The following is a 15,768-nucleotide window of genomic DNA, read 5'->3' as shown; positions in this document are numbered from 1 at the left end:
AGCGTGGTCGAAAAAACAAGCAAAGTTCATACACGTTAAATCCAGTCAAAACCAAAGTACAGTACCGAGGGAGAAGGTGTCGTTGTTAGGAAACGGTAGCTCTCAAGGTCCAATCTCCAATCAGTTGTAAAATAACTCCAAGAAGGCAAAGATCCCACGGCAGCAAGCTCTTAAGAAAATTAGACTTTATTGTGGCACACGTGCACAACAGCCGGTTCAAATCCTCAGATTTTTTTCTCAAAAACCATCATATGACTTGGCTACGTTACAGGTATTTACTTCTCGGTTCTGAAACCATCGTGGCGAATCGCCCTATTGATTTCCAAAACAATAAAGGATCTTATTACATACATCTTGCTTTGTAGGCTATTTTTTCGAACAAACTGGAATAATTAACATGGGAAACATGTAAAACACGGTGCCATTTACTATATAGTGTTTCCAGAACATTCTACGACCTGTAGATCATTTTTGGTGCCTTCCACCTCATATTAATCATTTTACTAAGTCATAGAAAGTATACAGACATACTGAACAGCAGTAAAATCATAGAAAATATATGATAGACATCAGTGAAATCATTGAAAATATACTACTAAATATCTGATTAATACTTTCTTCTAGGTGAGTAAATGTATTTCTTTAGCCTGCAGTCTTTGCTCACTTTTCGACAGTGTACACTGTGGTTTCTTGCGTTGCGTTCTTGAGGGGCAGCAGTGCAGACGGCCGGTAGGCAGGCTCAGAGTCGAAGACCGTGCAAGAGTCAAGACTGAAGTCCGCCCTGCGGGGCAAAAGCACAAAGACAGCAGGCAAAAGTTTGTGGTACAGGCAGGCAGTGGTCAAAAACAGGGTGTTCCAGTCCCCCCATTACTGGCTATGGCAATTTCAAGAGGTCATTCCTGAGCACAAACCAAGAGGATATGCTGACCTAGTATGTGCTGATGGGCAATACATGATTGGCGGTGCGTCTGCAGTGTGGAAAATAGCGAGAATAGGTGCCAACCACGTGTCTGCCCTCTCCTTCTGACCTGAGGGGTTGCTTCTGGGAGATGGTAAATGGCATGTCATATCGCGCCTTTATCCAAAATTGATCTTTCTTATTAACCCCATTCATACACACATTCACACACCAACGGGTTAGGTGTCTTGCCCTAGGACACTTCGACACAGCCCTCCGACTGCCAGATGACTGCTCTTACCACCTGAGCCAATGTCGCCGAGATGAACGAGATGAACAAGTTCTGCTGAGTTCAGGTTTGGGAAAAATCAAGGATAAAAAGTTAAAGAATAAAGAGCAAAATAAAAACCAAAAATATGTGGGCACTAAACATGGGGTTTGAAACAAAGGAAGAGATGAACGGGTCACTCATCTGAAACGCAGGTACGTGCCTCTTCTGGATGCCAGACGACCATCAACACTCTGCTATCCAAGCTCCTGCAGCCATAAAGTGCCCCTCCTCTGCTGTGAGATATAAAAACTGCTACTCAGCTGCTACAATAATGAGCACATAGCACAGACAAGTGGTTCTTCCTCACCAACTCCTGTTCTCCATGACGCCTTCCTTTTCCTCGGGATGATGTCACACCCATTACTGCATTTTGGACAGGAAGAGTGTGTGTTGTGAATGTAGGCAATGGACCCATACAAAAATTTAAGAAAAAAAGTATGTGTGTGGACAGACAGACCCGGTAAACCCAAACGTGTAGTGAGGGTGAACTGGGAACATCTGGCGGAGGCCCCTATTCGCGAGGTCTTCAACTCCCACCTCCGGAAGAACTTCTCACGCATCCCGGGGGAAGCTGGGGACATGGAGTCCGAGTGGGCCATGTTCAAAGCCTCCATTGCAGAGGCGGCAAGCAGGAGCTGTGGCCAGAAGGTCATCGGTGCCTGTTGGGGCGGCAACCCAAGAACCCGCTGGTGGACACCAGCGGTGAGGGAGGCCGTCAAGCTGAAGAAGGAGGCCTTTCGGGCTTGGCTGGCCCGGGGGTCCCCTGAAGCAGCAGACAGGTACCGGGTGGCCAGAAGGGCTGCAGCTTCGGCAGTCGCTGAAGCAAAAACCTGGGTATGGGAGGAGTTCGGGGAGGCTATGGAGAAGGACTTTCGGTTGGCCTCGAGGAAGTTCTGGCAAACCATCCGACGACTCAGAAAGGGAAAGCAGGGCTTGTCTCAGGCTGTTTTCAGCAGGGGAGGAGAACTGCTGACCCGGACTGGGGATATTGTCGGGCGGTGGAAAGAGCACTTCGAGGAGCTCCTGAACCCGAACAACACGTCCTCTGTGGAAGAGGCAGAGCCTGAAGACTCGGGGGAATCTGCACCTATATCCCTGGCGGAAGTTGCTGAGGTAGTCAAAAAGCTCCTCAGTGGCAAGTCGCCGGGTGTAGATGAGATTCGCCCTGAGATGCTGAAGGCTCTGGACATTGTTGGGCTGTCTTGGCTGACACGCCTCTTCAGTGTCGCGTGGAGATCGGGGACAGTACCTGTAGAGTGGCAGACCGGGGTGGTGGTCCCCATTTTCAAGAAGGGGGACCGGAGGGTGTGCTCCAATTACCGGGGTATCACACTCCTCAGCCTCCCTGGGAAAGCTTACTCTAGGGTACTGGAAAGGAGGCTCCGACCGACGGTCGAACCTCGGATTCAGGAGGAGCAATGTGGCTTCCGTCCTGGCCGTGGAACAGTGGACCAGCTCTTTACCTTGGCAGGGTTGCTGGCGGGGTCATGGGAGTTTGCCCATCCAGTCCACATGTGCTTTGTGGACTTGGAGAAGGCTTTCGACCGTGTCCCCCGGGGAACCCTGTGGGGTGTACTGCGGGAGTATGGGGTACCGGGGCCGTTGTTACGAGCCATCAGGTCCCTGTATAACCAAAGTGAGAGCTGTGTCCGCATTCTCGGCACAAAGTCAAGCACGTTTCCGGTGGGTGTTGGACTCCGCCAAGGTTGCCCCTTGTCACCGGTCCTGTTTGTGGTATTCATGGACAGGATCTCAAGGCGCAGCCGAGGTGAGGAGAGTGTCCGGTTTGGTGACCTCAGAATCGCATCTCTGCTTTTTGCGGATGATGTGGTTCTGCTGGCTTCATCGGACCGTGACCTTCAGCACGCACTGGAGCGGTTTGCAGCCGAGTGTGAAGTGGCCGGGATGAGAGTCAGCACCTCCAAGTCCGAGGCCATGGTTCTCTGCCGGAAAACGGTGGATTGCTCCCTCCGGGTTGGGAACGAGTCTTTGCCCCAAGTGAAGGAGTTCAAGTATCTCGGGGTCTTGTTCACGAGTGAGGGTAGAAGGGAGCGTGAGATCGACAGGCGGATCGGTGCAGCGTCAGCAGTAATGTGGGCGTTGCACCGGACCGTTGTGGTGAAGAAGGAGCTGAGCCGGAAGGCGAAGCTCTCGATTTACTGGTCGATCTACGTCCAAACCCTCACCTATGGTCACGAGCTTTGGGTAGTGACCGAAAGAACGAGATCGCGTATACAAGCGGCCGAAATGAGCTTCCTCCGTAGGGTGGCCGGGCTCAGCCTTAGAGATAGGGTGAGGAGCTCGGACATCCGGAGGGAGCTCGGAGTAGAGCCGCTGCTCCTTCACGTTGAAAGGATGCCTCCCGGGCGCCTCCCTTTGGAGGTTTTCCGGGCTCGTCCAACTGGGCGGAGACCCCGAGGGAGACTCAGAGCCCGCTGGAGATATCTCTCCTGGCCAGGGAACGCCTCGGGATCCCCCAGGAGGAGCTAGAATGCGTTGCTGGGGAGAGGGACGCCTGGAATACCCGGCTTTGCCTACTGCCCCCGCGACCCGACTCCGGATAAGCGGGTGATGATGGATGGATGGATGGAGTATGTGTGTGGAGAGGGTTCGGTTTTTACATTTTTTATTGCAACAAATAACACATTTTTATACTTTGAATTGTTTTTATTGAAAACTCATGCTCAAACTAACGATACTTGAAGGTACCATGCAGGATTTCTCGCTCCTGTGTTTGTATACAAAAAACATCTACGCCCTATTCTCAACCCCGCCTCTCTGTTGGCTCTCTGTTCTCTGACTGTGTGCCATGCTAGCAGTGAGCTGAGAAACCGCAGTTTAATAAGATTCGTAAAACATCAAGTTTAGTAGTCGCTTTCTGCACAGGTCATTTAGCTAGCTTCATTCATTGTCACTTCTATTGTCATCAGACAGCTCAAGTTTTCTGAAAGTCTGGGACTCTTTTGGATTTAGGCATGAGCTCCCTGACCAGGAGAGGAAATGTGATCGGAGAATCTCCCAAAAATATAAGCAGTAAAGTTAGTACTGTGCAGTGAGACCCAGCTAACATAGCCAGCCAGCTGAGGGACAAAACAAAATGTATAATACGGCACGGCAGTGAATTAATGTGACTGAAAGCTGGCCAGCCACGTGATTAGATAATGGTTAGCCACCAAGGCTAATCTCTCGCAAACCCAGCTAACCACTGTAGTAGCCAATAGTCCCCCACCCACTTCTATTGGATCATAACGCTTAAGGGTTCAGTGTATTGCACATGCTTTTCAAATACAATACAGAAAAAAATAAAATAAAATGTCCATGCCCAGAAGAGGCCCAAGGAGTTTTTAAAATAACAAATACAAGGAGACAAGCACGGTATTGGGAAAAAGTGAGCCATACACACAGGTTGCCAGTGTATCATAGTAATGACTGAGCATGTTTGTTTTATAATATTTTCAATCCTGCATAGAATACCTTTAAAGCCAAAGATATTTTGTCTTTTGTCTTTTTTTGCCTTTATCATCCAGGAATTCAATAAGCGCTTAATTTTTTCACCTTTTAGCGCATCCATCCATCCATTATCTTAACCCGCTTATCCTGAATAGGGTCGCGGGGGGGCTGGAGCCTATCCCAGCATACATTGGGCAAAAGGCAGGAATACACCCTGGACAGGTCGCCAGTCCATCGCAGGGCACACACACCATTCACTCACACACTCATACACTCATACACTCATACCGATGGGCAATTTAGACTCTCCAATCAGCCTAACGTGCATGTCTTTGGACTGTGGGAGGAAACCGGAGTACCCGGAGGAAACCCACACAAACACGGGGAGAACATGCAAACTCCGCACAGAGAGGCCCCGGCCGACGGGGATTCGAACCCAGGACCTCCTTGCTGTGAGGCGGCAGTGCTACCCCTTTTAGCGCATCTCGCATGCTTATTAGGATGTCTAAATCCTTAATGTTACCCACAATTTTTTGAACTGCTCTGTAAAGGCATTCATTTCTTCTGCTTGTTTTCTCGCATCTTCTTCATATTTACTCGTTATGTTATTCTTTTCTGTTTTGTGGATTTCCTCCATTTCTTTACGTTCTTTCTCAGCTGCCCTGATCTTCCTTCTTTCTCTTCTGGCTCTCTTGTTCTCGTTCTTTTTCAAATTCCTCCTGCAGCCTTGCCTGGCTTTCTCTCTCCTCCTCTCTTCTCTGCTCATCCTCTTTATATCGTCTCTCTCTCTCCTCTTTTCGTTCCTTGTCCCATTTCTCTTGTTGCTTTTTCAACTGCCTTTTCTTTTGTTCCAGCTCCCTCTCCATTTCCTCACTATCTCTCCTTTCTTTTTCTCTCCTTTGTCTTTCTCATTCTATTTCTTTTTCAAACTCATCCCTCATTTTATCTTGCTTCTCTTCCCAAGCTCTTCTCTCTTGCTCTTCTTTCTCTCTCCTTTTCTTCTCCTCCTTGTCTTTTCTTCTTTGTTCCTTTTTCCTTTCCTGTTCCCATTCCTCAGCACTTTTCTTCATGTCTTCCTGTATCTCTTTCTTCTCTTTCTCTGCCTCTTTAATTTTCAGTTTCCACTCATTTCTTTCTCTCTCCTCATGGTTTATCCTCTCCTGCTCATCTCTATCCCTCTTTCTTTTGTTCTGCCTGCTTTTCATCAAATTCTTCCTTTTCTCTTTTTTGTTTTTCCATCAGCTCTTGCCGCTGCTCTTGCCGCTCTTGCCGCTCTCTTTGTACCCTCTTCGCTTCTTCTTCCTTTCTTTTCCACTCCTCTTTCATTCTGCTTTTCTCTCCCTCTATCTGATCTATTTTTTTCTTCCACTCCGATTCGTGTATTTCCTTCCTCTTTTTCTCTTCCTCATCTCCATTTTCTTTTTCTTTTTCTGCCACTCCTTACGCTCTTTCCTTAAATGTTCTTCTTTTTCTTTCAGCTCTTTTTCCCGATGGGCTCTTTCTTCCTCTCCTTTAAGTCTCTGCTCTTCCATCTTTCTCTTCATCTCTTTCATCTCCTCTTCATATTTAGCCTGCAGCTTCTCTCTCTCTCTCTGCATCTCGCCCTCTCCTGCTCTCAGTATTCTCTCACATTCTTTCTTTATGGTCATTTCTGCCTCCTGGAACATCACATTGGTGTAGCAGCCTCCTCCGTTCTTCTGCACCGTCATGTCTATCTTATCTAGCAGCTCAGACACTTGGGTCATGTTGGTCATGTCATTATTATTGAAGACATGAAACCTGTTTCCACAGACTTCAATCAGATTCTGGATTGTAGCATCAGCTGTTTGGAGGTAACTTGCAATGGATTTATTTTTAAGATCATCCCCTCTTGTGAACATGACTATGGTAAACCTTTCAGCCATTTTACCAAAGGTACTCTTAATGAGCTGCAATGTGTCCTTCTCCTCCTTTGTGGTTCTCCCAATCTGTACCACCAGCAGAAACACATGAGGTCCTGGGGCCAAATAGGAGATGCATTTGGTTATTTCCTGCTGGACCACCTCAATAGTAAATGATGTGTCAAAGAGACCCGGTGTGTCAACTACAGCAACACGCCTGCCAGCTACTTCCCCATCTCCTTTCTTACAGCGGGTAGTCACTGATGTCAATCTGCACTGAGACAGGAACTCCTCCCTCTGCAGTATGGTGTTTCCTGTGGCACTTTTCCCACTTCCTGTCTTCCCCACGAGCACAAACCTCACACAGTCAGAGCTCTGATGTTTACCATCAACACCTGCAAAATGGAGAATCAGTCAGTGTAACTAACAGAATCCTAAATATCTAGATATGTATATATATATATATATATATATATATATATATATATATTCAATGTTTCAGACTGTGGGGCCTATTTTCATAGTTAGCACACAAGTCTATTTAGTATGTATATGGTCAGCTGCACTTTTTCTAGTCTGAGGGTGGGTAGTTCAAATGCAAAATAGGGCACAAGGTTCAAATGGGCTGAACTTAGTGGCTTAATGAATGAATAGGTGTATCTTGGGCATAATATACAATAAACCAATCAGAATGCCATTCTATTCCCTTTTAAGTCAACTGCATTTGCCCCTTGGTGGATTTAGAAAGAAGTGGAACAGACAGGATTACCTCTGAGGAAAAAGAATCCTATACCATTGCCTCAATTGTATAATGTGGGACACATTTGTTTTTGCTTTGGATCTGATTTTTAGTTCTCTTTAGAATAATTTCCTTCAATTATGAAGTAACTGGTGAAATCAGTGGGGTTTCAATATCTTAGTATGGAAATCTGGCCACTATAATTTCAAAAATGGCAAAGAACTAAGAAAAGGGTTAAAAACTGTTAAATTATGTCATTTGAATGAATCCTGTTTTTTTGTCATTGTCCTGCTGGACAATCTACCCATGACCAAGACTCAGCTTCCAAGCAGAGGCAACCAGATTTTCTGCCATGATTTTCTTGATACTTTGTGAAATTCATTGTGCCATTGATCTTAAATAGTGCCCCTGGACCACTGGCAGCAAAACATCTCCAAAACATCAATGACCCAAAGCCATATTTCACAGTAACTATGATATGCTTCTCACTGAATGCATTCCATTTTGCTGCCCAATGTCGATGGTGTGTATGGCCAAACATCCAACGTTCTCATCAGACAATAGCACTCTCTTCCAGTCATAATTACAATGAGGTTGGGAAAACTCAAGATGCTTGGTTTTGTTTATTGTGCTCTTTGTGACACCCATCCAAACAGTTTGCTAGTATGGAGCAAATGGGGCGACATGGCTCAGGCAGTAAGAGCAGTCGTCTGGCAGTCGGAGGGTTGCCGGTTCGATCCCCCGCCCGGGCTGTGTCGAAGTGTCCCAGAGCCAAGACACCTAACCCCCAAAATGCTCCTGACGATCTGGTCGGCGCCTTGCATGGCAGCCAATCTCCGTCGGTGTTTGAGTGTGTGTGTGAATGGGTGAATGAGAAGCATCAATTGTACAGCACTTTGGATAAAGGTGCTATATAAATGCCAACCATTGGAGAACAATAAAATGGCACCTCCATACCAACAAACTCTTTTTTTGATGGTTGGCACAAAGACAGCCCTTACTGAGAATAAACAAAGTCAAGCATCGGGAGTTTGGCAAACCTCACTGTAATTATGACTGGAAGAGAGTGCTTTGGTCAAATGAGACCAAAATGCAATGTTTTGCCCATAAACAAACACAATCAACATGTTTCGCAGCAAAAGAGGAATACATACAAGGATAAGCACCTCATCTGTCAAATATGTGGGTCATTGTTGTTTTGGAGATGTTTTATTGCCAGTGGTCCAGGGGCACTATTTAAGATCAATGGGTCAATTAATTCAACAAAGTACCAGGACATTTTGACTGAAAATTAGATTTTCTGCTGGACAACATACATGTTTTGCAATGGCCATCTCAATCTCCAGAATTAAATCCCATCAAAAACCTATGTTCTGAACTGGAGGGGGGGATCCATAAGGGCAAACTCCAGGATATCAGTGATTCTCAATAGTGGTATTATTTTTGTGTTTCTAATATTTTTTATGCATACTTATCAAGGGTGTCAGTAATTCTAGAGTCCACTGTATATATTCAGTAATACTCTGAAATGCAATGTCATGTAATTGTTTTCACAAGATAAATTATAAACAAATAAAGAACCCCTCCAAACTTACCCATTGATGTGCCCCGAATGTGTTCTTCTAATAGTCTGATCATGTAATCATTCACTCTTGTGCCAAATAACTTATGTATCCTATTTATTTCTGCCTTGTCTTCATCAGTGAGGGGACCAGCTGGTGTGACCAGGAGGAAGGCATGAACTCTTGAACCAGAGAGAGAGGCAAAGAGGTGACATACAGTGGATGTAGAGAGCTGAGTTTCACACAGAACTGGCATTTCCACCACAGTAACCAGGTGACCACACACTTCTCCCTCTCTCCTCTTACACACTGAAGAGGGGCTGGGATCCACACTGGACTCCCTCTGTCCCATGATGGTGTTTACTACAGAAGTCTTTTGAGCTCCTCTCCTCCCAAACAACACCAAGTTCAGTCAGTTATCCCTAGCCACTGGAATAAAGAGAAATAGGGTTATCTTGTGCCTTATAAAACTGATAGCTCCATTCCTGGATCCTGATTGGTCAATGCAGCCATTTTCTAATCCATGGCACAGTAAGTAACACATATGGTGCAACACACCTCTTCACCATACGGTGTAGAATCACTCCGCACATTCACATGATTTCATCTGATAACAGTAAATGTTAGATCTGTTATTCTGAAAGAAGTGTAAGCTATCATAGCTTAATCTGTGGGCAAGGCAAGCAATCAATGGTTTAAGAGTGGAGTGCTTCACTGACTGGTGTGAAGAAAAAGTCCTTTGGGAGCGGGGTCGGAGAAACAAACGCGACCAAGTTGGGTTCTAAATGTTTCCCACAAGACGTGAGATAACCACTAATATTTTCTGGGGGCATCCCTAGAGACAGGGATACACCCCAGAGACGGAAGGGAAAAACAAGAAAGGGAATAAATAACTCCCCGGCAACCAATAAAACAACCTATCAAAACGGTTGAGAAGTTTAATCAAACTTGAGTAAGGAAATAGCTAATGGCAGGGAAACTCAACCTCACATCCTACTGATTACAGTGTTGTAAGGCTAGGTGAGTAGGAAGTTGATACGCCCATAGCGCCAGGGAGACAACTACGCAGGCTCCCAATAGGACCAGGAACAGCAGTGATAACGAAAGACACACAAGTCTGTAATTCCACTGATGAAGCAGGAATAGTGACCCGAACACTAGAATACACGAAAAAACATTAACAATCTAATTCAAGTGACGAAGCAGGATTACTTTAAAAAAGAGACTGAAATCCATGAAACACATTAACAATCTAATTCAACTGACGCAGCAGGAATAATACAAAGGTAGGAAGTGTACATAAACATCGACGGGGGTCTCAGTCACGGAACCCAGAGCTTCTTGTGCGTTCACAAACTCTCCTTTGAGAGAGACGATAGTCCAACGACCATGTACACTTGACAGTTACGAAAGTCAGCAACCACTGATATTCACCAGACGCTCACCTAGGCTCAACTAACCGTGCAAGAGACCTACGAGAAAGCAAGCTAAAAACACAAGCTGCACCAAGGGTCTCCGGCGTAGAGGCCTGGGCTATTGGAGGTTTGCAAAGCTCCCCACCGGGAGGGGCGACAACTCCAAAACAAATGTAGATAACCATAGTGTAATACATAAAACAGACCTGCACTAAGACGGAAAGGAAAAGCATAAGCCTCTTGGGCATGAGGCTTATGCGGACGTAACCTAACAATGCAATCCGCCACGAGGATGTACAACAGATCCCCAAAATATCGGAGGTGCGCAAAACTCCCCGATAAGGATGTTACCTCCGACAGTGGTGAATTAAGACTTAGTGCTACATGTACAATAACATACATAACTCTGACAAAAATGAAAACAATTCGTTTTTAAAGTGACAAAAAGAAACACCTTGCTCTACTAAAGTAAACGTAACTCAAAAATAAACTCAAAGGCAGCAGGAAGCTGCCAACGTGCTCAGACGTGATATTATTAGCTGGTCTCCAAATTTTATATGGAGTCCAAATAATTGAGTGAAACATATTTTCTTTATCTCACTACTGAGTCGCTATTTTTTCTGCATCCGTAATGAGCATACACATGAATCAAAGTTTCCGTAAATGTACAAATCCCAATTCATGCTTAGAAAGTTTACAACCCAACAAAATACTGAGGTCTTTCTATGCTTCAGTTCAAATTTGAACTGGGAATTTGTGAATGGGAAGGGCTCCGTTCAGTTGCATGGAAGTCTGGAATACAGCGTAAAATATAAATTGCTAACTATTATTTTGCAAGCTAACATTACTTATAGGCTTTTATTCCCTTTCGGTGATGGTGAGCTAGTGAACTTTTCTTTGGTGATGATGTAGTTGGCTTTTAGTTGCAGCAGGCAATTTTAGGCTGCGTGAAGCAACAGGGACTACTTTCTCTCCCCTTCCCATTGTGTTTCAATTAATACATTTATTTCTAAACAAAAATACATTTTCCATAACTAGCAAGCCGTGGTATAAGTGGGATAATACCCTATGAACGAGTCAGTTTTGAGGAAATAATTGCCCTTCATGGTGCTAAACTTCCCCACGTGAGCACCACCCTGTCGGGCAATTATTAACCGACTCGTTCATAGGGTATTATCCCTTACGTATCACTAATTTTTTAGAGAGTCACTTCCCTAGAATGCATTTCAGTACGTCCTCAGGTTTCATTGATCAGCACAAAGGCATTATTCCCCAGTCCCCATTTGGGGGGGAGGGGGGGTATTGGATAATGGGTGAGATTAAATGACCAATATGCAATATCTTTTAATTACAGTCTAATCATCAAGTTATTTACTTTATTATGCTTTGATTAAAGTAAACACATTTTTCTGAGAGGGAATCAGTTGTTTACGATATGATACGATGATCATGTCACAACATTCATTAGTGACCCCTGCTGATCAATGAAACACCCACAGTCTGCAAGTGTCTCTCACACTCATATCTGTGCAAGCTCAGTTTGTGGGCTGCAGTGTGAAAATAAGCAGTGGCTGGACATCACAATATATATGAAAAGCTGCAGCAATATATGACTGGCCTTTCCAAAAAATGTAAGTGAATGTCACACTTTACAATACTTAAAAATACATTTGTTGTCTACTAAACATGAAAAGAAACATGACTATAGGCATGTGACATACAAAGCAGTGCCCAATGTTCTTGATTTCCACAAGGTCTCCTCCCTAACAAGACTAATGGTGAATCATGGCATCTCGGAAATCAGCATTTTCCAACTTCCAATTAGGAAAATTTGAACGGCTGTAAATGTGGTCATGCTGAGTCGGAATTTCGGGGCTCACTCCAATTGCTTATTTTATCTTTTACTTGCTCCTGACCTGGAAATTGATTGAGGTCCACCATCTTTAAGAACATTCCAACCTGGTAAATAATCCTTCTTGGAGCTAGAAGTAGAAGTTAAGAACTCCTGAACTTTCCTTTCTTGTGAGGAAACATGAGCACATCCCTTATGGAAGTATTTTTTCCTAAAGTGTGACGTATAAATGGTGGACTAATGGATCTGCCACGCATCTGCCACATCTATAACTGACATCGCTTTGGACTGACATTTGAAGGAGCGAGGACATTCCATTTGACTAATTCTCGTTTTCTCTTTTTCTTTCATCTTTCCTTAGCCTCTCCCGATGGGTGGAGCAAGGGGCAAGGAAAGGAGAAAGAAAAAGAAAAGAAGGAAGAAAAATAAGAGATTTTAATGAGCCCTGGACATCTCGGGAGTTGTGTTGTTGAAATTGTACATTTATGTGATTATTTTATTATGAATTGCTTATCCTATTATTAATTGCTTATGCTGGAGTGATCCAGATCATACATAATTATTAAAGTACCATAACTTGCTTTGTGCTAATGAATATTATTTTCTGTAACTGTGTGAGTTGAGATGTCTCTCCCTTTCTGTACTGTGGGCCTCCAAGGCTACAGCCATGAACTGTGTGTTCTATATTATCTTGTCTTGGGAGCCTGCGAGCCTGCAGAACCAAAAACATAAGACCTCACCACAGAGGTTACCATGGGGATTATCTTCCCCCTGGACATAGGGAGTTAAAACAAGATATACTGTGTATACATCCCGCTGGAAAGTTTTGAGAACATACATCTGCATAAACAGTACCTTGAACGGGGGAGATATGAATAAACAATCTGTAGTATGGAGAAGAGTGGTGGATTGTCTTTGAATATTAATCATTGGGAATATTAATCAAAGGGGGCGTACATTTGCTGCGCTGCGCGCATACATATATCCAGACAAAGGAGAAAAACCTTTGTCCTTGTTTTTGCATGCAACATGGACCCTATGCGCATAGTAAAGATTGGATTTTACTTACTGTCTCTTTCAGAAAAAATTAAAATTCCAACAAGTAGAGTGAATTTCGGAGATGACAAACGCGTCACAGCTGAGAAAGCATCAAAGCTAACATCCATTATTCTGAGCATGCGTGAACGTGGTAAAAATGAGGTAAGAAGCATTTATCAGTTCTGGAAAAACCAAATAACTGTCAATTCAGAAGAGACAGATGTTAATTTACCATCACAAGTAGGACGCAGGCGCATGTTTTCGAAGAAAGACAATGGGGAAGTTGGAGAGGGAGCCGTGATTAACCCACGGATCATAGTTTCAGAGATCGATTTCATCTTGGCGTCACCAATTCTCAAAAAGAACCATAACATTGTCAGGGTTTTACTACTGCCTGGGAGCTGATTTTACTGCTGGGACGTTATCGTCCCTTTCCTGAGTTTGGTTTCGGGTTGCCGAGTGGGTGGTTACCTGGCAGCTCTCTCTCACTGATTAATGTAATTTGTTTCAGCTGTGGGAGGTCTACTTATACGCTTCCGAGTCATAGCTCAGCACTTCAGTGTCCTTATCGCCACGACCTGAAGTCGGTAATCTCCTCACTAGCTACTGTGTTCTGTTGTTATTTTTTCTGTTTATAGTTTTTTGCTTCCTTTAAGCTCCTTAGTGTAAGTACTGGAGGCTTTCCTCAGCTTAGCTCCCTTAGATTCCACAATAGGTTGTGGGAACTAAGGTATTTAGCTAGATCCTTTTGTATTTCCCTCTCCCACATTTCTTACAAGTTCGCCCAGTTACTTTGGGTTGTTTTCAGTTTGCACTGGTGAGAGATTATTCTCTCTTCCTCGTCTGACGAGTTTGCCCAGTTGCTTTGGGTTGTTATCAGTTGGCATTGCAGATAAATTATTCTCTCTTTCTCGTTTATTACGAGTTCGCCCAGTTCTCGCGGGTTGTTTTCTGTTGGCGCTGCCGAGAGGTTATACACTCTTTTTTTCCTCAACCGTTTTTATTTTGTTTTTATTTTGTTTTTATTTTGTTTTTATTTTGTTTTTATTTTGTTTTTATTTTGTTTTTATTTTGTCCCTTTGTTAGTTTTCTTTATTTAACCTGCTTTTAGTTTCCTGTCGTGGCGCTCCAGGCTCCAACCCTGGCTGCTCCCCCCTTTACAAAAATGACACCTCTATATGTGTCTGTGTAGCTGGGGAGAGGTGGGGCTTTAAAAATGTGCTATTCCTAAAGGGGGGAGGCTGATTGAAAAAGATTGAGAACCACTGGTCTAAAGCAAGAAAAATATATTTAAAGTAATTAGTAGTTTTTCCAATTTTTTCATTTTATTCATCTTACCCCACAGTCCTTCTCTGGAAGCCACTTCTTTCTTTTTTTGCTTTCCACGCAATATCTGGCTGTTTAACAGTGAAGTAACCTTCATTTTCATCCACAATCTCCTGGATCTTCTCCAGAAGCTCAGTGACTTGTGTATGGCTTCTCTGGCTATGGAAGTGATACCTGCCCCCAGAGTCTTGAATAAAGTCCTGCAGACCACCATCACCTGGTCTAGCTGAATGACCAAAACAGAGATATTCCTCATTGTCTTCATGCATGAACAGCACCATTGAGTATCTTGAAGCTCCATCAGCAAAAGACTCCTTGAACCTCCTCAGGGCTCCCCTTCTCCTGCACCCACAGGAACACATGGGGTCCTGGGGCAGACAGGTCCAAACACCTCCTAACCCTTTGTGAGTGTTCCTATTCAGGGAGGTTTGAGTTAAACAGATCTGTTGTGGGGGTAACTGCCAGACGCCTCCCAGCCACCCAGTCTCCTCTCCTCTGACTCTTCTGTGTTTCTGAAACACAGTTCATATAGTCTTTTCCCAGCACACATAACCTGTAAGGGTGATATGTGATTTATTCCCCTAGCTTACCTGGTTGCTGGTATGTATTTTAAAACTTTTTCAGAGAAAATGCAATACTTAATTGATGAGAAGTCAGACTACAGCTGATGCCTCACATTAGATTTATGGAATACACTAAATCAGTTGAAACTTGCAGTTTACAAATGGAAATTATTGCAATTTCCATTTAAGTTGAGAGTATTTACTCTACATCCATATCGGGTGATCCATGTGTCGTGAGCCACGGACCCCTTGCCGAGCTCAGACCTCACGTTCCCACGAGCAGTACCTCACAATGAGGTGTCTCGGGGACGAACTCAAGTACTCCGAACGTCCTGGAGCCCTGGTAAGTTCTACTGAACTTCCAGCCCAGTCTCGAAGTGAAGGGTGTGATGCAAATCTGGTAATCGATGTCCTGTATTCAATGTATTCCTCTAAAGAATCTTTATCACATATGATTATAGTAAGATATACTTTATTATAATCAATCAAAAGAATAGAGTTATACAGATTACAGTGTACATATCATCTTTTGCAGTTTGCTAATCACATGCAAGTTACATATACCCCTCTTAGCTCTTTCTAAATTACCTTTCCACCACGATGTTTAAAAATCAAGGTACACCCTTCCTATATCCATCCTCTTTGGCCTTAGCCTTATCCTATAGCTCCCCCTTCTTGACGTTTAAAAAGAAACTATTCCTAGAATATTATATT

The 15,768-nt window shown here is 44.0% G+C and overlaps 1 pseudogene; it reads right to left on the bottom strand.

Annotated features, from left to right (window-relative positions):
* Nucleotides 1–660: 660 nt before the first annotated feature.
* Nucleotides 661–9,212, bottom strand: LOC133114026 (GTPase IMAP family member 4-like; annotated as a pseudogene).
* Between the last annotated feature and the right edge of the window lie 6,556 nt (nucleotides 9,213–15,768).

The sequence above is a fragment of the Conger conger genome, chromosome 16 (genome assembly GCF_963514075.1).
Source record: "Conger conger chromosome 16, fConCon1.1, whole genome shotgun sequence".
NCBI lineage: Eukaryota > Metazoa > Chordata > Actinopteri > Anguilliformes > Congridae > Conger > Conger conger.
The sequence above is the reverse complement of the archived record's forward strand: the minus strand, read 5'-3'. Positions and strand labels throughout refer to the sequence as shown.